Below are 24,330 nucleotides of genomic sequence, written 5' to 3'. Positions count from 1 at the left end.
GGCTCAGGGCTTAAGCTCTTGCGCCACGGAGGCTGAAGGCTCTCCTCATGAGGGTTCCAGCCCTTCTCCTGAGGGTTCCCATACACAACGCTCCTTTGGGGACCACCTAAGGCCCTTTAAAGGGGTTTTCACTAAAGCTCGTCTCTTTGAATGCTTCAATGACGGAGACACTTGGAGATTGAAAATATCTGGTTTAAAGATAAAAGTGAAAAAGCTAATGTGTCCCACCACTTTAATAAGGAAACAGCCTCTTGGGTAAATCCTGGTGGGGTGGGGGATCCCGCGCCATCTGTGCTTCGCGCTCCACTCCTGCCCCGCACACCTGCCTTCCGCCTGACCCACTAAGGGTGGCAAGTGCGGTGTATCCAGGGCCAGCAGCAGGACCGTGCACTAAAGTCGCCTTCCAGCGGTCCAAGTCCAGAGTTCTTTCCCAGTTCTACTGTGCTTCCTCAGATGGCCGCTTGGGGGCGGCATGTGTATTCTGATTTAGGGGATCCCGGCGGAGAGTTTCTTGTGGCATTTTAAAGAACGAATTCGTGCCCAGCTCCCGCCGGGCAAAAATGAAATTGTGTCTTGAAAAACAGTTTTGTGCCCACTCGTGTTTCTTAACGTGACTGGTTAGAGAATATGCTGAACCGTCTGGCTCCAGGAGCTTACACTTATTTACAGAACCGATCCGTAGAGCAATAAATTACGCGCTGCCTATTATTTTATTCCTCATTTTTCTCCCTAAACGTTCTTTTCATTTTTCGGCTCCCGAAACCGAGGTGTTGGGTTCCATTTCTGTGGGTATACACATTTCCATGAACAGGCCTGATGCTCCCGTCTCTGATGTCTGGTCTTCATGCCACCGGTCCCAAGCCAAGATGACTCCAGCTTCCTGGAATTCCATTCATCTCTTTGGGAAGGGACGTCAGTGACGATGCTTCCCCAGCTGTGGTCCCGCGTGAACAGGCTTGGCCCTGAGTTCAGGGACCCAGGTAAAAGCATTACCAAATAAGGACTTCAGCGTAATCAGAATGGGGCCAGGCGGAGGGACCGGTGGGCCTCTCTCCACTTATCAGTTACACCTGGCTTGATTCCCAGTGCTTGGAAACACCCACGAGTTTACGCTCATCACACAGCAATTTCACTTTCCTTGTGTGGGAGTGTTCTGTGACAAGGTGTCTGTAATCTGCGCGCGCGTGTGTATGCAAGGCACGGAGAGGGGGGGGGCGCTTACAGAGTGTTCCCTAGTTACGCAGGGAACACAGCAAGTGCCTCTGGTAGATAGCTATGTTTCTGACACATGTTTGTTTATTGGACTTCAAATATTCAGAACAAGGAGTAAAAATTTCTACTGGACGATTAGTCAAGCTAGATTCCTGTCCTTGAAGTCACGGGCGGCGCTGACTCATCGGCTCATTGAAGATTCTGGAATCAGCAGCCCGGCTTGTTCTTCGCTTCCGGTTCCTTCCTCAAGGCCCCTTTGCTCTGTGAAAGGCGATTATTTTAAATTTCCTGCTTTGCACTAATTCTTCCTGGTGGGGCCCTTAGCAGCGAACTGTTCCTGGAGTGGGGGGGGGAGGGGGCTAGTAACAAACGTCTTGGGATCCTCTCTTCCCTCTAAATTTTGTGCCACAGAGATGAATGGAAGATACCCACAGAGGTTAAGATGTTTTTCCCCTTGTGAAAACCCACAAGTGCAAGCAGGGCTGCCCCTTCAGGTCACCAGCTCCCCAGACCACGGGTCGTGGACAGCTTGCATGTGGCGTGGCTTCTTTCAGCAATTCAAGACAGGTTTTGACCTCCTCCATGTCTTTCAGACACCACATCATGGAAGAACATTCGTAGAGAAAGTTGGCAGTGGCCTAGGAGATGTTGAATATAAACACAGTCTTTCCCTAAACACAACATGGCAATCCAGCTGTCCTGGTGAAAACAAGGTTGCAGAGGCTGAGGTTCCTAGGCAGCTGTTAGGATCTAGCCCATATAGCCCGATCATCACATACTGGGACCAGATTACAGAAATCCAGCCTGTTCTTGGGACATTACAGAGAATCACACGGGAGGCAATCGGGCTCCCAGATTTCCAGTCACCGTGAAGGAATACGTTACTTAGCAGAGCACCAATCAACTCATTTGTAGAGTGAGACATCAAGATCCTGCCTGCCACTGGGAGTCCCAGAGAGCATCTCGACTTTGTGCAAGAGTCACACACGTGGTTAAAAGATGTGTGTGTAGGTCATAAGATGACGTCCAATGTCTTCCCTTATTGCTTTTCACCTTATTCTTTGAGACAAGATCTTTCTTTGAACATGGGGCTCACTAACGGGCTAGCCTGACTAAGCAGTAAGCCCCTTCTATCCTCATATCTCTGCCTCTCAGTGCTAGGATTACATCTGATTTTTTACGTGGGTCCTGGGGGTGCGAATCTAGGCCCTCAACCTTACACAGCAAGTGCTTTGCTGGCCGAGCCATTTCCCAGCCTGAGTGGAAGGGAACTTTTATACACGGTCAGTTGGAATGTAAACCAGTGCAGCCACAATGGAAGTCAGGAGGGGTCTTCTTGGAGAAACTAAAAATAGGTCTACCATGCGAACAGCTACACTGTACCCACGCATTTACCCACAGGACGTCACATCAACACGCGATGCTTACACACCAGCACTCCCTGCACCATTACACGGGAGTTACTGAGCCAACCTGGGCGAATAGAGAGACGAATAAAGGAAGTGTGACACACACACACACACACACACACACACACACACACACACACACACACAGTCTTTTCTTCAGCCATAAAGGAGAACAAAGTTATGTCCCTTATAAAAACACGGGTGCCACCAGAGGCAAGTCAATCAAGTGAAGGCAGTTTTGGAAAGACAGCTACTATGCTCTCGCTCTTATGTGGTTCCTAGATCTTATGTTGATCTAGAAAATCACGGATGTATGACATGACATTAGAGGAGAACAAAAACTGCCCAGGAGAGAAAAGGGGGAGAGGAGGGGAATGTGGGAGAATAGACTTGATTCCGGCATATCCTTGTGTGACAATGTCCGTATGTACTACACAGGACCATATGCAATGACTGTATACAATGAGTATTTAAAAAAATAAGTATAACTGAGCTGGTTTGCTAAGGAGAAAAACCTACCTGAGTTCTGCGCTTGTATTTCTTGCTGAGACTGAAAAGGTCTCGATCTTGTGACCCTCATGATAGCAGTGACTTTGAAATAAACAGCTTCCTAAGGTGAGGACCACATACTGGAGAGTCCCCGAGGAAGGTTGTGAAGTATTTTCTGGTCTCCCCTCGCCCAAGTAGTGTGGATTCGGTAGTCTGGATTCCTGGGTTAGGTGTGTTCCCACCCAGTGACTTGGCCATGCACTGGGTGACCTTCAGAGGTCCCTGATAAGGAAATCTGTGGACCTGAAAAACCATAAGACAGTGGAGTTCCCAGAACTTCCACGATAGAGTTTTGCTTTAGAAGCTGATTAAACACTCCCTCTTTAAAGACTTGAACTTTCTGAAGGCTTGACGCGCCCCTTCACACCACCTATTTACAAATCAGAATTTTCCAGACGGTCTGCGGTCCTTACATGTCTGCTGCAGATTAAGTGATAATTCTAAGTTTTCTTGGGAGACCACGATGGGTGTCAACTAGAGGAATAAGACGAGCCAACACACAGGACAGCCTGACCACGGCTTGGACTGTGTGAAGATTTCTGAAGATTGATGAAATGAGTTTCAGGGCCTCTCACATGGCTAGATTCCAAGACACCAGAGGGACCTTTGTGAGGTTTGCAAAAGTAACACCTATAAGCCAGAGAACTGAAGGCCTCTGCTTGTCCGTGTTAAGCGGTGTCCCGTTCTCTTTCTCATTTGGATGTTAGAGCTAAGATGACAGTCACACGCGTGAGCCTCATTGAAGAGACGCAGCAGAAAGACATCTCCATGTGGTTTGTGGTCACTTCTACCCAAAATGAAAGAATGACTAGTTTCCCTCGTGTGGGTAGTCCTGCTGCCCACTGAGGTCTAACTTGAAGATGGACATCTGAGGCAGAACACGAAGGATCATGGCATCCAGCAGTGGCTGCTTGTGGATGACGGAGGAGAAACCAAATTTGGCATGTGGCTGAGAGGCTGCAGCCTGGGGAGGAGAGTTGCGGAAGTGTGAGCATCAACATTTTGTTTATTTGTAGAGTTTGTGGTATTTATTGTTTCAGATGATAAAGATTCTCATTTGGGTTCAATATGGAGAAGCATTTTATATATATATATATATATATATATATATATATATATATATATATATGAGAAATAGCTTTTAATAACAACAGCCACTCACTGTAGGGGATTCCGGGATAGGAGATGCAGTAACAACTCACACAATAAAAGAGATGCCTTACTTTTATAGGCTTTTGAAGGGGTCTCTGACTATAGATAAGACCATTCTACAGCGTGAACATACCTGGGGCTTCTACAAGATGGGCATTTAGCTGATTAGTGAAGGTTCAGATAGGATACAAAGCTGTAGCTCAGAGGTTGCCTTGGACTTGGGTTGGGAGCGAAAGTGCAGAGGGCCCTTTCAATAGCAGCACCCGGGGCTAATGTTTATTACTATATTATCTATATTGTATTATATTATTATTTTTGAGTGTGTTGAGACTTTCCTTGTTTAAAAGAAACATTCATTTTATTTAATGCTAAATTCATAATTTGAAATTTTTGTGTAAAATAACCCCCCCTTCCTTGAATCCTTCTTTGGAGAAGGAGGAAAGAAAGGGACTGAAAAGGAACAGAGCTTCAGAAGTCTCCTGGAACTGTGACCAAGGCAGAGGTGAAGCAATGTTCAGGATAATATGCACAGTGACTCCAGACTGGTGCTTTCCTGCATGTATGATAGGTTCGCGTGTATGTACAACGCCTGCACACACCTGTAATCCAGCACTGGGAAGAAAACCTAGGCTACAAAGAGAGACCCTGTCTCAAAAAAAGAAAACCCCAAAATATACATATTCACATATAATCCCTTTAACCTAAACTCAACCAAAAAGAGCAAGAACAACAATAATAATAAAAAGCAGACCATGGTATTAGGGGCATGGTAGACACAGATACTTCTACATGCATTTGAGAATAAGATAAGCTGGAGGCAGGGAAAATGTAATTTACCTGGGCTAATTATGATATGAATTGTTTATCAACAATACCTAATTACCATAATTACTATGTAACAGAATAATAATTAGGTCTGCCGATGACTATCTTAAAGGAACTTGTCTAGGTTTTATTTGACTGCAGCCTCTCCCATTCTCTGTCTAGCTTCACAGAGTACGAAGGCGGAGCCCAGCGACCCATGTGGTAATTAGTTTAAGATTTAAGGCGTTCTGCTTATATTGCTTGCGATGAGGGGTGTGCCACCGCTCTTTACCAGGGAGAGCAGATGGGCCCCGCATCTTTAGCGGGGCTCTGGAGAGCTATGTTTAGGCTAATTACTCTAGCAATTTGGAAGCTGTGGAGGATTACATGCAGCCTGTGGGATAGGCCATTATTTCTCCTTTAATGTTTGCCAGCTCTTTTCCTGCTTCCGTGTATACACTTCAGAAAGCAGATCCTCATTATTTAAGTGGGCACGTTTACTTTCTTTTGTGTTCTCTTGCATCTGTGTTCTGAAGCTTTTATACATTACAGTTATGCTGAGATTATTTATCAAGTGCCCCTTGTGTGCCAAGCATCTGCCAGGCCTGTGAGGGATTGCTGATAATGAAGGCTAGGTCGTAAGGGATGGGCGTGAGCGTGTGTGAGCTCACAGAGCAGGGGGGCACGCCGGCCTGGTTGTGTGTGCAAGGTTGAGGACAGAGAGCGTTCCAGAAAGTTTTCCGTAAGAAATGACGCCTAAGCTCAACGTTAAAAGATTTCATTCAGAAAGGGTTTGGGCTTTTGGAAGCAGAAGAAAGACCAATTAATGTGTTTATCCTCACAGCCACCATTTTTATCTCTGCGAAGCCCACTCAGCACCTGGCTTCAGGAGCCAACCATTCGCCAAGGCCCCAGAAAGCAACATCTGTGTTTTTGAGGGTTCCAAGTGCATTTTGGAAGGGTCATTCTTCTTTCTTCTTCTTGCCATCTGTGTTAAGAAAATACTGCAGGGCCAGGGAAGCAATTAACCAAAGCCAGTAATTGCCTTTCTTCTGAACAGCACGGTGAACTGAGGTTTCCTGGCTGGTAGAGTTGGCTGTGAGTTGTTGCCGGCTGTCTTCTTCGCTGGCAGACTTGCTGGTCACAAGCTTTCAGAAGCTTAGGTCTCTCTCTCTCTCTCTCTCTCTCTCTCTCTCTCTCTCTCACACACACACACACACACACACACACACACACACACTCAAATGCTCCATGCTTCCTTTGTAGATGTTTCTGTAGCATAGAGCCTTCATCCTATTTAGCTTGTAGTAGTCCCCTTCTGCGATGGAAAGAGCAATGAATGAATGAATGAATGAATGAATGAATGAACAAGATAAGCTGTGTTAGTAACACATGTAAGCCTCCGAGAACGAGTAAATAAAGAAAAATGTTAAATTCTTTCCTGTTTCTATGTTCTTAATTATGGTAGCTCATTTCCCCAAACCAAACTGATCTCCAAACAATTTGAATTTCCAAGGAGAGGTGCCCCAGGAAACAAGGAATTTAAAACCAGCGAACTGTGCAAATGCCTGCAATTCACTAGACAGGTCATACTGGGGGAGGGGTGCGATGCCCAATTTGCATTTTCTGGGAGTAGTTTTGGTTTTAAACATGCACAAAACTAAAGGGAGCACAGAAACAAACCTCCAGACAAAAAGTGCTGAATGGCAAACCCAGAGGAGAGTTACCCCAGTTGACACCCACAGCAAGCCGGCAGCTGTGTATTTGGAACCCCCTGAGGTAGGAAGAGATCAGTCCCCTTAGCCACATCCTAACCCAGGGAGCTTCCTTGGCTTCATCTTAAAAAGATACTGATAGAACAGCCTGGCAGAGTTATTATCTGAAACAGTAATGAAATAGAACGAGGAGTGACCCTGCAGTGACTTCCGATGAGGCAGGGGACCTGCCGAGGTGACAGGTGTTTAGGTGGCACAGCTCGCTCCTGGGTGACTGTGGTGAGGTCACGGGTGTTCTGCTTTCCCTCCCACACTGGATATGATAAGCACAACAAGGAAGAGAACATCGTTCTTTCCTGTGCTTTAGCTCCAAGATAGGGTGAATTAGAAATTACATTTAAATGCAAATAATCTTAGGCTGATAATTGTTATGGAATGAATTCAGGGGTTATTTAAAAACACCCTGTGGAAGCTGGGGGCGAACTCAGTTAAATGCTCACCTTACAAGCATAAGGGCTTAAATTGTTAGTATCAGTTTTTAAAATGTGATCCAGGGGTATTTGCTTGTAATCCCAGGGCTTGGGAGGCAGAGACAGGACGATCTTCGGAGAATGGCGGCCTGTCTCCCTGGCCTTCTTGGTGACTCTAAGCAAGCCAGAGGTCCTGTCACAAACCAGTGGACAGTACCCGAGGAACAACACCTGAGATTGTCTTCTAGTCTCTACACACACACCACACCCACACTAACTCCTACACATATGCTGACATTTGCACGTGTTCGGGGGAGCTAAGTATGCTAGCCCTTTGATCTTGGAGGAAGGTGTTGATTTAAATGTCCCACTTACTGCTAAGTACTCACAATCACTATTCTTAGCGCTTTGGCCTGTGAGGAGTCTCTGCTCAGACCACTGCTCACTGTACAAAAAAGCTTCTTCAAGCAAGACTGAGAGCAGGCAGCATCTATGGATATAAACACAGATGCTTAGAAGGCTGTTGATAATTACTCCATTTAGCAAAAATAACAGCAGGCTTCCACGAAGGTTTGTGCTTTCTGTTTTTCTACAGATAGGGTCTTGAATAGGCCAGGCTTGTCTCAAATTCGCTACATAGCCAAGGATGACCTTGAACTTCTGACCTCTTGCCACCACTTCCGAAGTGCTGGAATTAGAGGTATGTGCCGTGATGCATAGCTAAAATCAGATGGTTTTTAAACATTAATTCTCTTAACTTAGTATGTATTTTGACTACTTGTAAATCCAACGAGGAGACCCAACTCTAGATGCCAGAACCTAGACAGTAATTTGAAATCATAACCATAAATTACCCAGCTCAAACCTTGCATGGGTTCAGATCATTATATGTTATGGTTTGAATCTCAAATGATCCCCACAGGCTGTTTTACACTCTTATGTCTCAGCTGTCCACACGAATTTTGAAGGCTATGGAACGTTTAGGAGTTGGGGCCTCGCTGGCAGCAGGAAGTTGTTAGGGCCTTTGAAGGTCACGGTCTTACCACGGTTGCTGGGCATCTTGGTCTACAGGGATGAGAAGAACTTCCACACACTTCTGCCGTCCTGCCTAAAACTCCTTGAAAGGCGGGAGCCCAAGCAAATCTCTCCTCCCTTAAGTTGGTTTTGTCTGATGCTGTGGTCACAGGCACACACGAATAACCCACACCAGTCCACATACCTCTCACTGTAAAGAAGGGCAGCTGCTTTATTTTAATGTTTAGGAAAAGGTGGCAGCCCGAGCCCTTGGCCAGGAGACTCTGGTGCTCGCTCATTCACAGGTTTCGGGAGGCGCAACCATGAAACAATGTAACGCTGTCAGCGGAACTGATTTGCGTTTATAGGAATGATACAAAAGTTAGTCTGTATCAACAGTGACTTCATAAGTTCTCATTACAGAAACGCAGAAGATAGAGGTGCAGAACCACATGGGTGTGCTTTCTTTTTCATCACAGACAACTGCACTGGTTTCTGGATACCATTCCCATCTAGAATTCACTCTTTATGAGTTCATGTCTGCGGCATGTCAACCACAGGAGGCCACCGCAATAGAAGTTCTGATCTGTTTAGCGTGGAGAAGTTGAACGACTGCTTTCTTCATGTGTGGCAAATAGTTGATTATATAGCCTACTAGGGTTTTGCAGAGAAACAGAAGTAACTGGATATATAGACATCTAAGTGGGCTTTCCATCTATTATGCTGAAGAAGCAAGGAATGGTCACCCAGCCGGAAAGTAAGACTTGAAAAGCAGGACCGCTGCTAGCAAGGTTTTCTAGTCCAAGGCTGAGAGCATGAGAGCATGGTGTCTGTCTGTCCAAACCCCTGGGGCTGATGGCCAGAACCTGGAGTTTTGATATTTGGAGGCGGCAGCAGTAGCAGCAGCAGCAGCAGCAGGAGGAGGAGGAGGAGGAAGAGGGAGGAGGAGGAGGAAGAGGAGGGAAAGGTGGGGGAGAGAGAGAGGAGAGAGAGAGAGAGAGAGAGAGAGAGAGAGAGAGAGAGAGAGAGAGAGAGAGAGAAGTAAATAAATTTGTCTTTCATCTGCCCAAACCCTCAGTGGATTGGATGGTGGCTGCCCACACGGGTGACGGAAGATCTTTGTTCAGTCTCTGGTTCAAATGAAATTCGTTCACAGATGTACCCATGATTAGAGATTTTTACAGCGATGGAAAGACCCTCTCTCTCTTCCTTGGCATAATAGATGGAAATCCCACTTAGATGTCTATATATCCAGTTACTTCTGTTTTTCTGCAAAACCCTAGTAGGTTCTTCAGATCTTTGAATACTCTAAAATACTTCTTATCCCCTTTGAGTTGGAAATGCCCAGGATGCTTACCTACTGCTTGTGTTTTGTGTGTGTGTGTGTGTGTGTGTGTGTATGTGTGAGAGAGAGAGAGACAGAGACAGAGACAGAGAAAGAGAGAGTTCAGTTGTATAGTAGAGTCTTTGAAGAACTTCAGTTCTTAGGATACAGTTCTTATTGCAGGATGATAGATTTTAGCTATGACCAGAAGGCTGGATAATATAATTCAGGGTGGGGTCTTTAAAAATGTAGATGCCCACATACCTAAACTCCCCACAGCAAACTATTCTGAGTTAGAGGAGTTTGCTGTTTGGCTGTGAGTGTACGTATCACTGTAAAACTTCTGGGGGAGCCTAAAGGCACTTACCGAGTAGCAATTCCTCCCATTGAAACATTTCATCATGGAGGGACACCTCTTAAGATTCAGGAAGTAAACAATTCAGAGGGCTCAGAAAGGTCCTGAAATTTACAAGATTCACAAGGTCCAGACCCCTTCAAGGTTATGTAAGCAATAAGGACTGCTGAGGAGGTGAGACTCCTCAGCCTGCCAAACTGCCTGCAAGTCGTGTAGAGAGGTCTAGGGCTCCAGATTTTACCCTCGTCACTCGTGCCTGGGTGGGCTTCCAAATGATGGAGCTGCTTTAGTTGTCTATGCGCCTGTAAGTAACTCTTCACCTATACTCCTCTAAGTAATACAATAAACGCTGGTTCACCAAGGTGAACTTTGGGGGTATTATTACATTGGTCTGTAATTGATTCCCTATTTGGGGTTAACAGCTGTTTGCTCCTGTCTCCCCAGAAATAGTGCTATACAACAGCACATTCCAAGGGGAGAATCCCAGGTTTCCGACCTTCTAGCTGATACTGGCTGGTCCCGGTAAGCCCCAGTCTCCCAGTCTCCCAGGCACTGATCCTGTCTTCTGGCTTCTGTCAGCCATCAGTGGCAACAGAGCCCATTTAAGCCGGGGCTGGGATAGGTGAGAAGGCTGAGGGGCAACTATGAAAGAAGAACTTTAGACAGAGTTGAGAGCAAGATGATGGGACCCAGGCGGGATATCAGGCTGTCAGCTGTGCAGGGAAGACATGGCAGAATGGAGTCTAGGGGGGCTGGCACCTGAGAGAGGAGTGGGAGTCCAGGTGGGATGTGGGACAGGACCCAGAGTGCAGTCTTGACCCCGTAGATGAACTGGTGGTGGAGGCTAGCCCTCAGGTATTGCTCATAACACCACACCTATAAATAAATCCTAGTTCTGTGTTCTCTTCATTATCTTCCGGGCAGGTTGTTTTTTAGGGAATTAAGTCTACACTTTGCTGTTCAAGTTCTCCCTTAGGGGCCGTGTTGTCGAATATTGCTTTTGAACTTGATAGGATTTCTAATAACCTATTTCTCCATGTGTTCAAGAGGAAACCTCACTCTCAATGTGGGCAACACCGTTCATGGGCTGGGGTCCCAGACTGAATACAAAGAGCTCGAATATCAGCCTTCATCTCCCTGCTTCGTGACTTCAGGTTTAAATGACAGGCCACCACTCCATCCCTCTGTCTCGATTTCCCTGTCTTGTTGGACTCCACCCTCTCAATCTGTGAGCCAAAAAAACTCCTTCTTCCCATAATTGATTTTGTTGTGTGTGTGGTCACAAGCAATGGAGAAAAGTAGCTGTCGGGGGACGATAATCACACGGGTGACTTCTGCCGTGCATGTTGCCCAGGACCCTACTTGGTGTTTCCCTGGATTTCCGCAGGTTGGACCAGAGGCCCTCTCTCACCTGCCAGTCAAGGCAATCAACGGCAGCAAACCAGGAGGTGTTCTCTTTTCCTGATGCGGTTTAGCCGGGAACTGTTTTGTCTTATTTTTGCTGTGTTTTCTAAGTTCCTCTTACAAGATGAGAGATGATAGGATGAGAAGAGCTTGTTTATAGTTAGTCTTTCTCCAGATATAATTGGACAGGCGTATATTTCCACATTTTGGGGCCAAGAACATTGAGGCCGAAATGAAGTTAAGTAACTTTTCTGTGGCCACAAAACAGTAAGTGGTGGAACTGGGTTGGAAAACCAGGCCTCCCTGGCCCCAAACCTCTGCTTCTTTCATTACCACCTCGGGAGGTCTTTGTGGAAGATCTGCCAGGGGGTAGTGGTGCATTTGTGGCAAGGCTAAGACTCAGCTGCAGTTTTGCTCAGGCACCGGTCTAAGGGCATGTTCTGGGAGTAAGCTTTATTGGAGGATTTTAGAGCAGACCGAGATTTTAGAGCAGCATCTGAGATACGGATGCTGAAGTTAGAAGCTTCAGGTTGCAGGCTGACTTTGCTTGCCTTGCAGTTACACTCAGAGCATCCTGAGCTACACTGTTCAGACTGAGATGGTGGTGACTCTAGAATTGTTCATGTTTGTTCTGAGTGAAGAGGGAAAGCCAGCAGCACACCTCTGAGGAGTTCCTTCAGCAGCAGGTGAACCTCTGAGGATTTCCTTGAGCAGCAGGCAAACCTCTGAGGATTTCCTTGAGCAGCAGGCAAACCTCTGAGGATTTCCTTGAGCAGCAGGCAAACCTCTGAGGATTTCCTTGAGCAGCAGGCAAACCTCTGAGGATTTCCTTGAGCAGCAGGCAAACCTCTGAGGATTTCCTTGAGCTGTGCCTGGTTATTTTGCAGGTGTTTCTGGTTGGTATTCCCCTTTTCTTAGTGTAAGGGAAGTGGTGCATTTGTTGCAAGGCTTTTTCTTAGTGTAAGGGAAGAGTGAGCCTACCGCACCTGATGATACTCCCTGGTCTACCAGGCCTGTGGGACCTTCTGACAAATCAAGGAACCACTGGAGCTGAAAATCCCTGGGGATGGTGTCTACCTTTGCATCTCTCCTGTGAATAGGAAGTGCTTTCAAAGTCTTTGCTGAGGGCTGGAGAGATGGCTTAACAGTTAAGAGTGCTTGATGCTCTTGGAGAGAACCTGGGTTTGGTTCCTAGCCCCCACATGGTGACTCTCTCAATCTCTGGTTCCCTGAGGTTCTGGCCTTTGTGGGCACCAGTCACGCACATGGTTTACTTACATACATGCAGGCAAAACAATGATATGCATAAAACAAAAATAAATATATCTAAAAGAACATTGTGAGATATATCCAAGCCTTTGGTTCCACGTGCACCTTTCTAGGTTAGAGAGACTCCCAGTTCAACAGACCGTGTGGAGAGAAACTCAGTCCACGACACATCTTTATTTTTATTAAGTCATTTACCATTTTAGGGTCCCTTGGTCTCTTTTGGCTCTCTGGCCAACTTCCATCAGCACATCCTTGCGTCTTTAACTTACAGCAGAGGGGAAAGGCGCTGCAAACACCGTCTGCACATCTCAGGGGCTGCTGAGAATTGTGGGTCCTGCTTGTCTTGAAGTTCTCCTCATCTATGGTCCAGGTAGGTCATCCATGACAGGAAGACACATGAAAGGGACACAATCAGTCTTCAGCAGAGTTGAGGGTACAAAGAAGCCAGAGACAGGCTGCCTTCCTCAGAAGCTTAGTCCCCTCCTCCATCTACAGCTTATCAGACAGTTCCTGAGTGAGGAATACGGACTGGAGGTGACAGGCTTTCCATGGGTTTTCCTTCTTTCAGCCTCCACATTAGCCCGTCCAGGTGTCTGGAGCATCCTGGGTGTGGGTGAGGAACTGGGAACAGGAGTGTTTGGTTTTTATTCACGTTTAGAAACTCTCTGAGGTTTGGCCGAGAAAAGAGGCCAGCTTCTTCGGTGTGGCTGGGCTCAGCTGCGAGTGAGAAAATGTGTGCGTGGGACCTTTGAAAAACAGCACAGTTTCGCACCACCGCCGGTTTGTGTGAACATTCCGTCTATTCTTACCACACAGGTGGGGTTGCTCCTCCTTATCAGTTAGCGAAAGGGCAGGTCTTTAGTTTCTGTTTTGTTCGCATTTTTTCCTTCTAATTCTTGTTGTAGAGGTCTGAAGGTTATAGGTTTTAAGGTGGGGATGATCAAGCAAATTCCTTCTCACTGAGTTGTCAAAGAAATCAGAACTCCTAAGTTGCTAAAGGAAAAAACTAAGCAAAGCAAAGCAAACCTTTGCACATGGTGAAGATCCTTATCCAGGGAGGGTGGAGGCACAGACGGCAAGATGGTGCCTGCCCTACTTCGCCTTCTGTTGCTCTGATAAACACCACGACCCAAAGCCGCTGAGGGAGGAAAGGGTTTATTTTAGCTTACAGGTTGCCGTCCGTTATCAAGGAAAGCCAGGGTAGGAGTGCAAGGCAGATGCCGCAGGTAGACACTGAAGCAAGAGACCATGGAGGAATGGGACTGGCTTACTTTCCATGACTGGCTAAGCTTACTGGCTTGAACACCCACCCAGAATCACATACCCTGGCGCCAATTTGATGGGGGCAACTTCTAAGCCGAGAGTCCCTTTTGCACATGTGTTCAGCTGACAAAGCCTCTTCTGTGCTGTATCTTCAAATGTTTAAGTTACAATTCAGTTCTCCTTCATGTCCAGTTTATCTGATATTACATACTCGACATGTGTATTACATGGGACCGGGGAATTCATCACCTTTCTTTTGCCTGGAGTTATGCCAACTGTGTGATAGAACTTTGATCAATTAAGCAATATCTGTGTCCTTGAGCTTTCCTCAGACATTCCCACTGGAGTTATCAAGTTTCCTTTATGTGACAGTTTTCTTTTTAAAATTTTATTTTACTTTTCAAAAACACTCTTTTTTTATTTACATACCAATCCCAGTTCCCTCTCCCTTCTCTCTTCCCACTCCCCGCAACTACCCCCCCATACCACCTCCATCTGCTCCTCAGAGAGGGTGAGGCCTCCCATGGGGAGTCAACAAAGTCTGTCATATCACTTGAGGCAGGACCAAGGCCCTCTCCCCTGTGTCTAGGCTGAGCAAGGTATTTCTCCATAGGGAATGGGCTCCAAAGAGAAAGTTCATGCACTAGGGTTAAATACTGATCCCACTGTCAGTGGCCTCGCAAACTGCCCAAGACACACAACTGTCACCCACATTCAGAGGGCCTAGTTTGGTCCTATGCATGTTCCCCGGATGTCAGTCCGGAGTCAGTGAGCTCCCACTAGCTCAGGTCAACTGTTTCTTTGGGCTTCCCCATCATGGTCTTGCTCATATTGTCTCTCCTCCCTCTCTACAACTGGGCTCCAGGAGCTCAACCCAGTGCTTAGTGCTGGATCTCTGCATCTGCTTCCATCAGTTACTGGATGAAGGTTCTATGATGACAATTAAGGTGGTCATCAATCTGATTACAGGGGAAGGGCAGTTAAGGCACCCTCTCCACTATAGCTTAGAGTCTTAGTTGGGGTCATCATTGTGGGTTTGTGGAATTTCCCTAGTGCTGTATTTCTTGCTAACCCCATAATGACTCCCTCTATCAAGATATCTCTTCCCTTGCTCTTCCTCTCTGACTTTCCCCCAACTCGCCCTTCCTGATCCCTCAAGTTCTCCTCCTCCTTCTCCCCTCCCCACTCCTCTTCTACCCTCCCATGCTCCCAATTCCCCCCCTCTCCCCTCCCCATTCTTCTACCCTCCCATGCTCCCAATTTCCTCAGGAGATCTTGTGTGGCAGTTTTCTAAGGAACATGTTTGAACTTTTTATAATGGCGTAGTTTATAGCAACACCCTGGCGTTTTCACTTGAAATCATGTTGTGAACATTTTCTTATATTAAAAGAGATTGGGACTGCAATGGCTGCAAAGAATCACGTATTTGTCACTCTCTTATCAAACATTTAGGTTGTTTACAGCTTTAACTGAAATGGCAGAAGAGTGACCCCCAAACTGACTTCATTTCCCTTGTTTCCTCAGACTGCCTTAGAGAAGAGGCATCCAGGTCAAAGTGTATGGATGTTTTTAATGGAACTTCATATGTATTATGAACATAATGTATATTATGTTCGTTCTTTACAAAACAGAGTCTAAGGTAGAAATCTGTGTGCGAGACTTTATTGGGGGGCACCCTAACACCTGTGAGAGGATGAGAGTGAGGGTTTGGGTTGAGGAAGTAGAACCATGGTGTCCTGTGACAGAGACATCTTTTCCTTATTTCTGATTATCTACTGTTGAATGTGATGAGGTCACTGTCCACTGTTGAGTATGACATCAATTGTGGGCTCCTCGTATCTGGTCTTTACTATGTTCAGGCCTATTCCTTCTACACACACTTTTTTGAGAGTTCTCGTCATGAGAGGAGATTGAATTTTGCTGTTGCCTTTTTGCCTCTAGAAAGGTGATTGCAATTCTGTCCTTCATTCTGTTACTGAGCTGTGCCCTTGATTGGTCTGCACCTGCCAGTTGGGCCATCCTTGTCTCCTGCATGGCCATTGAACTTGACTGTGGCACATGATTGTTTAGTGTGCTGTTGAATGTGCTTTGTTAATACTAAGAATCTTTACATCTATATTCATCAGGAATATTGGTCTGTAATTTTCTTTTGAAACTGTCTATAACTGGCTTTGTTGTCTGGGTAGCACTGGCCTTAGAAAATGAGCCTATAAATATTTTCCCCTCTTCGATGTTTTGGAAGAGTTTGATAATGACAGGGACTTGAGTCTAATCCTATCCATGTTTGTTAGGGTTTCTTCATGATGTCGTCTGTATCTGGGCTTTTATTTGGGGGAGGCCTTTGATTACTGATTTGATATTCTTGTTGATCTAGACAGATGTTGTATGTCTTCAGAGCTGAGTTGTGACTGATTGCATATTTCTGGGAGTTTATCTCTTTGAGTTCATCAGCTTAGTTGTTGCAGGTTTGCTTCTTGTAGACCCTGTCTTCTCTTGGCAGTTCCACACCATCTGTTGGGACATTTCCTTTCTCAGTTATACTTTTCTTTCTTTGAGCTCTCTCTTTGTTTATTGCTTTATCTGACTACAGATTTGTTAGTTTCGTTTACTTTTTACAAATACCAATCCTAAGTTTCATTGAGACAACTTACAAGAACTTGCCTATGACCTATGTTCCTTCTATGCCTATTGTCTGTCCCATTGTGTCCTCACCCTTACAAAGAGGGTGTGATGGTTCCTTGTTTCCTCAGTTATTCAGGTCATCTTGGGTCTTGTATCCCTCAATACACAAAATCCCTTTTCCTCATGATATGGCTACTTGAATAAATGGCCACAGAACTCTTTAGGGAAGCCAAGCAATGATTACCTTTTATACTTGGTGATCACAAGTTTCCTCCTTTTTATTATTAAATTTTAAATTATCTAATTTTCTTGAGATTATAATTGAATGAAAATGAGGACATCTTCTGCTCCTAGTTATGGTCAAGAAGAAGGTTTTTATTGTAGATATGAGGGAGAGAACAGCTGGAGGCATCTGGAAGAGTCCAGAAAGAGCATGGCAGCAGAATAGACTGAGCCATGCAAAGAGAAAGAGATAAGGGGGAGTGAGAGAGTAAGAGAAGAGAAAGGGGTCAAGAAAGGGACCAGGAGAGGGAGAAGAATGAAGAGGAAGGCATGGACAAAGAGTCAAGAGAGCACATGGTCCAAGAGACTAAGTAATCTAGGAAAGAGAGGCTGGCGGAAGGGAAGTCAGCTCAGGGGATGGAGAGGTTCGGAGTAGAGGACAGGGTGGGAGGTGCCGAGAGAACCAGGACTCTGAACTAGTACTTGCAATGCTGCAAGATGCTGGGAGAACCTGGTGGCCAGTGTCTACTCTGATATTTTGATAGGCACCTCGGCTAACCATTTGTCCTGGGTCTCCTCTGGACATAACAATAATGTAATTGCATGATTTCCCCTTCTCCTTCCTCCTCCCAAACCCTCTCACAAATACCTTATTGCTCTCTTTCAAATCGCTGACCTTTCAACATTAATTGTTGTTATTTGCTCGTACACACACACACACACACACACACACACACACACACCACACACACACATACACACACACACACACACACACACACCCCTAAGTACAACCTGCTCAGTTCATATAACGGTGGTTGTATTTTATGTTTTCAGGGCTGACCATTAGGAATTACAACTAGTTGGTGTACTCATCCCCGGGGAAGACTTGCTCCCACGCTCGGCATTCCTTAGTTGTTTCTAACTCTTTGTGTAGGGTAGAGGCCTCCTGGGCTTTCCCACGCCCACATTGGTGTGTCTAGCCTGCTGTCTTTGTTCAGCTCTTGTTTTAGGCAGTCATGTTGTGAGACTTTATGGTGTAGCTTCTGATCTTCCGAGAAGTGCAGTCTCACACCAAATTATCCATCCCTCTGGCTCTTACAGTCTTTCTCGCTGACCTTTCCCTGATGACCCTAGAGCCATGGTGCAGGAGCTGTATTGTAGCTGTGCCTGTTGGAACTGGGCTCCACAACTCTGGATTGTGATTGGCTTCCAGGAGCCCTTGGTGAGCGGTGAGGACTGCATTATAGATAGGTGTGAGGACAAATATTTATAGTGTAGTTAGGGATTATGTTGCTTCAGTAAAGATTCATGACTTCCTAGACCTGGGTAGTTAACGATTCCTTTATTTTCATTTCCAGCCCACCCTACCAAGGACCTTACCCATGGAGCTTTCAGTCCTATTCCTAAACCCTCTCGGTACTGAGGTAGGTGCAGTGAACTCTTGACTTCCCACAGAACATAATTGGATGGTTACTGTTCTAGATTCCACTGTATACCCCCACCTCACTGGCTCATTCCAGTCCCCCCCCCTTCCATAAGCTATCATGGTAGTTCTGGCTTCATCGTTTTTCTTATTGTATGCCATTGCTTTTTTCTAGTTTCCATGAGACAGTCTTGCCAAGTGTGGCATTATCTGCCTGGTGCTTAGGTGAGGACACCTACACTGTAGGTTTGAATCCTGTAGCTCTTCTGCATTCATATTTATAACCTATATTTTCTTTATCCCACCCTCTGCACCCCAGTTCTGCTTTGCAGCTTACTGATATCTGCTGGTGCATGCTGGTTGGTATCTGAAGTCCTTTTTGGGTCTTGTCTCTTCATGACCCACTTAGATGGTTTGTAAGGTGATCTTTTTGGGCTAGATCCTGAAGGAGACTATTTTTTTTTAATATTGACTCCTGTGTTATCTATAAAGAAAGGGGGCATTACCATTGAACGGGGGAAGTAAGTTATTGGAAGGTCATATGACTTTGGGGTTCAAGACTTTTCAGTGCGTCTCTTAAGACTATTCCCATCTAAACTCTCATGGTCCCACCTTTTCCCAACCACATCCTCAGCTGGAATTGAAATCTCAACCTTTTCTTGTCTCTCCTTTGTTTGTAATTGAACCTGAGGTCATCTCTCAGGTGAGTCTGCCATCTGGTAGCAAAAGGCCAGTCTCTTTTTCTGACTCTCGCACTTCGACTTTAGCTCACAATCGATTGCCTTTGATTCTCGCTGTCTTTCCTAATTCCCTGGTAGTTAGCCCTCAGTAACTGTGGTTTCTTTGGAATGGTTCAGAGCCCATCCTGCCTCACTCCTGATGACTGTTGTCACATGCGCACCAGAGTAACACATGACAGTTGTGCATGCTAGACTCGAGTGATGGAGTCTCCGTAGTCTGTGGACCTGCAATGGTACAGCTCCTGAATCTCACATTAGACTCAGCCTTCTGAGACCACTCGTGAGAGCCATCAGTGTATCCCAGGTTTCCCAGGAAACACTCGAAGGCAGAGATTCATTAGCAAGGTAATATTTTTCGAGACTTTCAAAGACTAGAATCTTGCATGTGTAGGGACATGATTAGACAGAGAAAGGGAGCAGATTTTTACAGTACATCTCTAGCAGTGGCTTTAGGTGGTCCGTGAGGTTGGAGGGTACTGCATGTCTAAGTGAAGGAACTGGGCCATTGATTTTCAATCCATCACTTAGTGACTGCTACTTTCCTCTGGGGCCCACCCTTCACAGCCAAAGATTGCTCTTGGTGAGACACTCAACTATGAGTCGCTGGCAGATGTGGTAGGCAAAATTATAGCACCCATAGATGTCTGTGTCCAATGCATGGAATTTGGGTATATGTTAGGTTTTATGACATAAGGAGCATTAAAGTTGTGTCAGTGATTAAAATGGGGAGATCCTGATATGATTACCAGGTCCTCATAAAAACTAGAGGGAAACAAGAGTATCAGTGATGTTCATGAGGAAGCTTCAGCTTCAAAGATGGAATGGGCCCGTGAGTCAAGGAACGCACGAGACTTTTAGAAGCTGGCCAAGGCAAAGCCCCCAAAGGAAACAGCACAACCAAAACAAACCAGAAAGAAGTAGATTCTTTCATAGAATATCCAGAAAGGAATGTAGGCTTATCAACACCTTGATTTTAGTACCTTAAGACCGATTTCAGACCTAAAAACAGACAAACAAGAGGCAAAAACCCAAACTTCAGAATTATAGCATAGTTTTTAAAAAACACACTTAACCTCATCTTAGAACATAAATAACTAAACGTGTGGAAATTTGTTAACAGTAACTGTAAGTATAGCAGACAGTCTGCCTATAACTAGGGGGCGGCTCCCTTGTTTATGTATGTGTATGTAGGCAGTGAATGCATGTGTAGTGTATGCATGCATATGTGGGCAGTGTATGCATGTGTAGTGTATGCATGCATATGTGGGCAGTGTATGCATGTGTAGTGTATGCAGGTATATGTGGGCAGTGTATGCATGTGTAGTGTATGCAGGTATATGTACTTGTAAGCATGTGTAGTGTATGCAGGTATATGTGTGCAGTGTATCCATGTGTAGTGTATGCATGAATATGTGGGCAGTGAATGCATGTGTAGTGTATGCAGGTATATGTGGGCAGTGTATGCATGTGTAGTGTATGCATGAATATGTGGGCAGTGTATCCATGTGTAGTGTATGCAGGTATATGTGGGCAGTGTATGCATGTGTAGTGTATGCAGGTATATGTGGGCAGTGTATGCATGTGTAGTGTATGCAGGTATATGTGGGCAGTGTATGCATGTGTAGTGTATGCAGGTATATGTGGGCAGTGTATGCATGTGTAGTGTATGCAGGTATATGTGGGCAGTGTATCCATGTGTAGTGTATGCATGAATATGTGGGCAGTGTATCCATGTGTAGTGTATGCATGAATATGTGGGCAGTAAATGCATGTGTAGTGTATGCAGGTATATGTGGGCAGTGTATGCATGTGTAGTGTATGCAGGTATATGTACTTGTAAGCATGTGCAGAGACCAAAGAAAGATGCCAGGTGACCTGATGTATCACTCACTGGCCTGTTCTCTTCTGGAACCTGGGGCTAAGCTGGCCTCCAGCAAGCCTAGAAGCTCTTCCCTCTCTGTTCCAGCTCAAAGGCCTGGTGTGGCAGGTACATAGTTTGTTTTTGTTTTCAAGTGGGTACTGAGATCTGAACTCGTGTCTTCATGTTTACGCAGCAATCCACTCCTATCCCTCCAGCCCTGGCTCCCCTGGTTCTGCAACGAGGCTTTGACAGCTGCTTTCTGTGGGATCTGTCTGACACCATGGCTCTCAAGACTGGATGAACAATGCCATCAAGCAACACAGAGCATTATCTGGGCCTAAAACTATTTTGTTTTCTCTTCTCGATGTGCTTACCATATATTCCCAACAGTAAGATCCATTTCCACCAGTTCTGGTGAAACTTTGAGATCAGATTTTCCACCCAGGCCCGTAGCTCTGTTTCCCATTGCCCATGCTATGGCATGGGAACACAGCGATCTGAGTTTGTTAGCATTGCTTTGGCCTGGCGTTCGGTTGCTCCTGTGTGTGCTCCACGGATCATCTTTCTGCCTGTTGTCTTTCTTGGCAAACCGCTCGCCCTTCATAGCTTTCCTCCGTTGTTCTGACTGGCATTTCTCTCATACTGGTGGATGCCCCTGGGCCAGTTCATATGGTGCTCAGACATCGTGAGGGATGCTCTACTTTAAGCCAGAGGCCATAAATTTGGTGTCTGAAATGTAAAACACAGAAATGGAAAACTTGGGCTTTGGATGCTCAGTGGTAGAGTGCTTGCCTAGCAAGTGCTAGACCTTGCTTGGGTTTGATGCCCAGAAGTATACACACACACACACACACACACACACACACACACACACACACACAGAGAGAGAGAGAGAGAGAGAGAGAGAGAGAGAGAGAGAGAGAGAGAGAGAGAGAGTTAAAAACTTGTTTGAATTCTATGTATCCAGTCTTCAGCTTCTCCTATCTATCCCCCTAGCTCATCACTTGAAATCTTCTTTTAGAAAAATCAATAAGCGAAGCCGCCACTTATCCCCAGCCCTTTGTACTGCCCTGGAGAATGTGCCCAAACCCCTTTTCTCAGTATCCTTTCTCTGAGAGTGAAAGAGGGAAGGAAAGACTATAAAGAACATCTACCGCGATCCCGGTGCTGTGCCGAACACTTGGTACTGACTTAACGCCATCAGCGGGCTTGGTGCTGTTGTTTTCTTTACATACACAAAGGTGAGTTAGTTCTGTTTCTTTATCTCCAAAGTCGGTGTCCTTCACTGCATTGTTGAGAGACACCGAACACATCTTTTGTTGGTGGACAATGGTATTTGGCTAAGTCCTGGTCACCTCCTCATTGATCCCCAAAGGGCTGTGTGTTTGTGTGATTCAGAGCCACAGCTTATCCTCATCTCAAGCTCTTCTGGGGCCTGCAGGACACCCTCACATCTGGGGTCTGCAGAGCACCCTCACATCTGGGGCCTGCAGGGCATCCTCACATCTGGGGCCTGCAGGGCATCCTCACACCTGGGGCCTGCAGGACACCCTCACATCTGGGGTCTGCAGGGCATCCTCACACCTGGGGCCTGCAGGACATCCTCACATCTGGGGTCTGCAGGACACCCTCACATCTGGGGCCTGCAGGGCATCCTCACATCTGGGGGCTGTGGGGCATCCTCACATCTGGGGCCTGCAGGAAACCTTTTTAGGGGTACACACATCTTTCCCAGAGGACTTAACTTGGAAAAAAAATGAGGCAGGCTCTGCCTGTGTATTTCTGTGAAATAAGAGAAAGGAAGATTTGCCTCCTCTTTTACATCTAGGACGGGCGCTTTGATTCAGCATTGCTGCAATGCTGGTTTTCAGTCCCCTTTGGTATTCTAACAGGTTGACCTTTCCTTTTCCAGACGTGTCTTTGTATCTACTGTAGACACTGTCCTTCCTACTTAGTAACAGATTAGGAGAGAGACCTTCCTCTGCCCCTTACATCTTCTCTGGTGATACAACTACTCCTATTCTCTCTCTCTCTCTCTCTCTCTCTCTCTCTCTCTCTCTCTCTCTCTCCCTCCCTCTCTTTCTTTCTCTCTCTCTATCTCAGACCTTTCTCTCCTGACAGGTTGCTGGTCATTTTCTCAGAACCTATACCGTTGCCTTCAGTTTGCTTCTCAAATGACATCTCCACCCTTCATAGCTCCGACTTCTTGGCTAATTTTCCGACTACAGTAGCAAGATGGCTTTGGCTTTGCCAAGCACTCCAGCTTTAAAATGCCAAGGGCACCAATAAATCACCTTTTACTTTTCTCCCTTCTTATTCCACACCTCAAATCTCCCTCCCTAAGGCCAGACACTGCTCTTTGGAAATTTATGGAAAACAGCCGCCAGCAGGCCAGCTCCTCCAAACAGCCATTGGCTTGTTGTCCGTCCAGTAAATAGAAAACTTGGAAACATTTTCCAGAATTTTTTCACCTTTCTTACCTTCCAGCCTTTGTAGCCAGGCCAACCTGGGATTCCACTCCAGAATCCGAGCACAGGAAATAAGCTTAGGAACCACCTAGGTTTGTTGGTTCCTGGGCATTCTTAGGCTTGGAGAATATTTCTGTCTGGCTCCGCTGGCAGCGGACCTCTGAGGGCAGAATGAGGACAGCTCAAAAGCCAGAAGCAAGGCTGTACCCTGTGTCCCGAGCCTGGTCTTGAAACAAAACAGGAAAGATGCACAACTTTCAGTCTCCGTGCTAACACGGCACACGGAGGGCTGCAAAGGCCCCGCCTTCCTGAAGGGCCATTCCCTATGGGCTACCAAAGGGTTTGCAATTGCTTTTCTGTTGGGAAAACTCAAGTTTATTCTTTGGACTCTTTGGTGGCCATTCAGCTCAAAAATGCAGTCTTTCACGTTTGTCCTTGTGGCCTTTTGTCTAAGATAAGGCAACTCTTTCATGGAGGCCGTATTTATCTGTTTGATGAAAATGGCAGACATTTTTCTCTGGGGAAAAAGCTTATGTTTCATTCACACATTTATTACAGACCACAACTATTGGGGACTCTGACGAATGACTTTACAGCTCATCATTTCTCCCTGTATATCTTTCAGTCTGTTTACAAAGGATAACCTATCCGTGTTCCAAGGAAGATAATAATATTTTGGATTGAGGATCTTGGTTCTCCCCTGCTTAGAAGGATTTCTGTTCACATAAGCTTTCAGCTAAGCCCCAGGAGTCTGGAATGCAGTGGGACTAAGCCAAAATCCCGGGCAAACCCTGATGAAAAATGTCTCCTGAGATCACCCACGAGCTTTCCATGGGAGAGTGGGGCCACGGGTCTGTGAGTTTAGAAGTCTTTTCTGAGATCCAGAGATGAAGAGATCATGAGGAGAAGAAGAGGAAGAGGGTACTCACTGTGTCTGGCCTATGGAATTTTAGGCAAATAGTGGGAGTCCCAGAATGGCATTTTCTGCAAATTTTTATCAATAAGACTCTCTAAGAGATGGAAGAAGAAAGAGAGGGACATGTCTGGGGCC

The sequence above is a fragment of the Microtus pennsylvanicus genome, chromosome 2, assembly GCF_037038515.1.
Source record: "Microtus pennsylvanicus isolate mMicPen1 chromosome 2, mMicPen1.hap1, whole genome shotgun sequence".
Lineage (NCBI taxonomy): Eukaryota > Metazoa > Chordata > Mammalia > Rodentia > Cricetidae > Microtus > Microtus pennsylvanicus.
The sequence above is the reverse complement of the archived record's forward strand: the minus strand, read 5'-3'. Positions refer to the sequence as shown.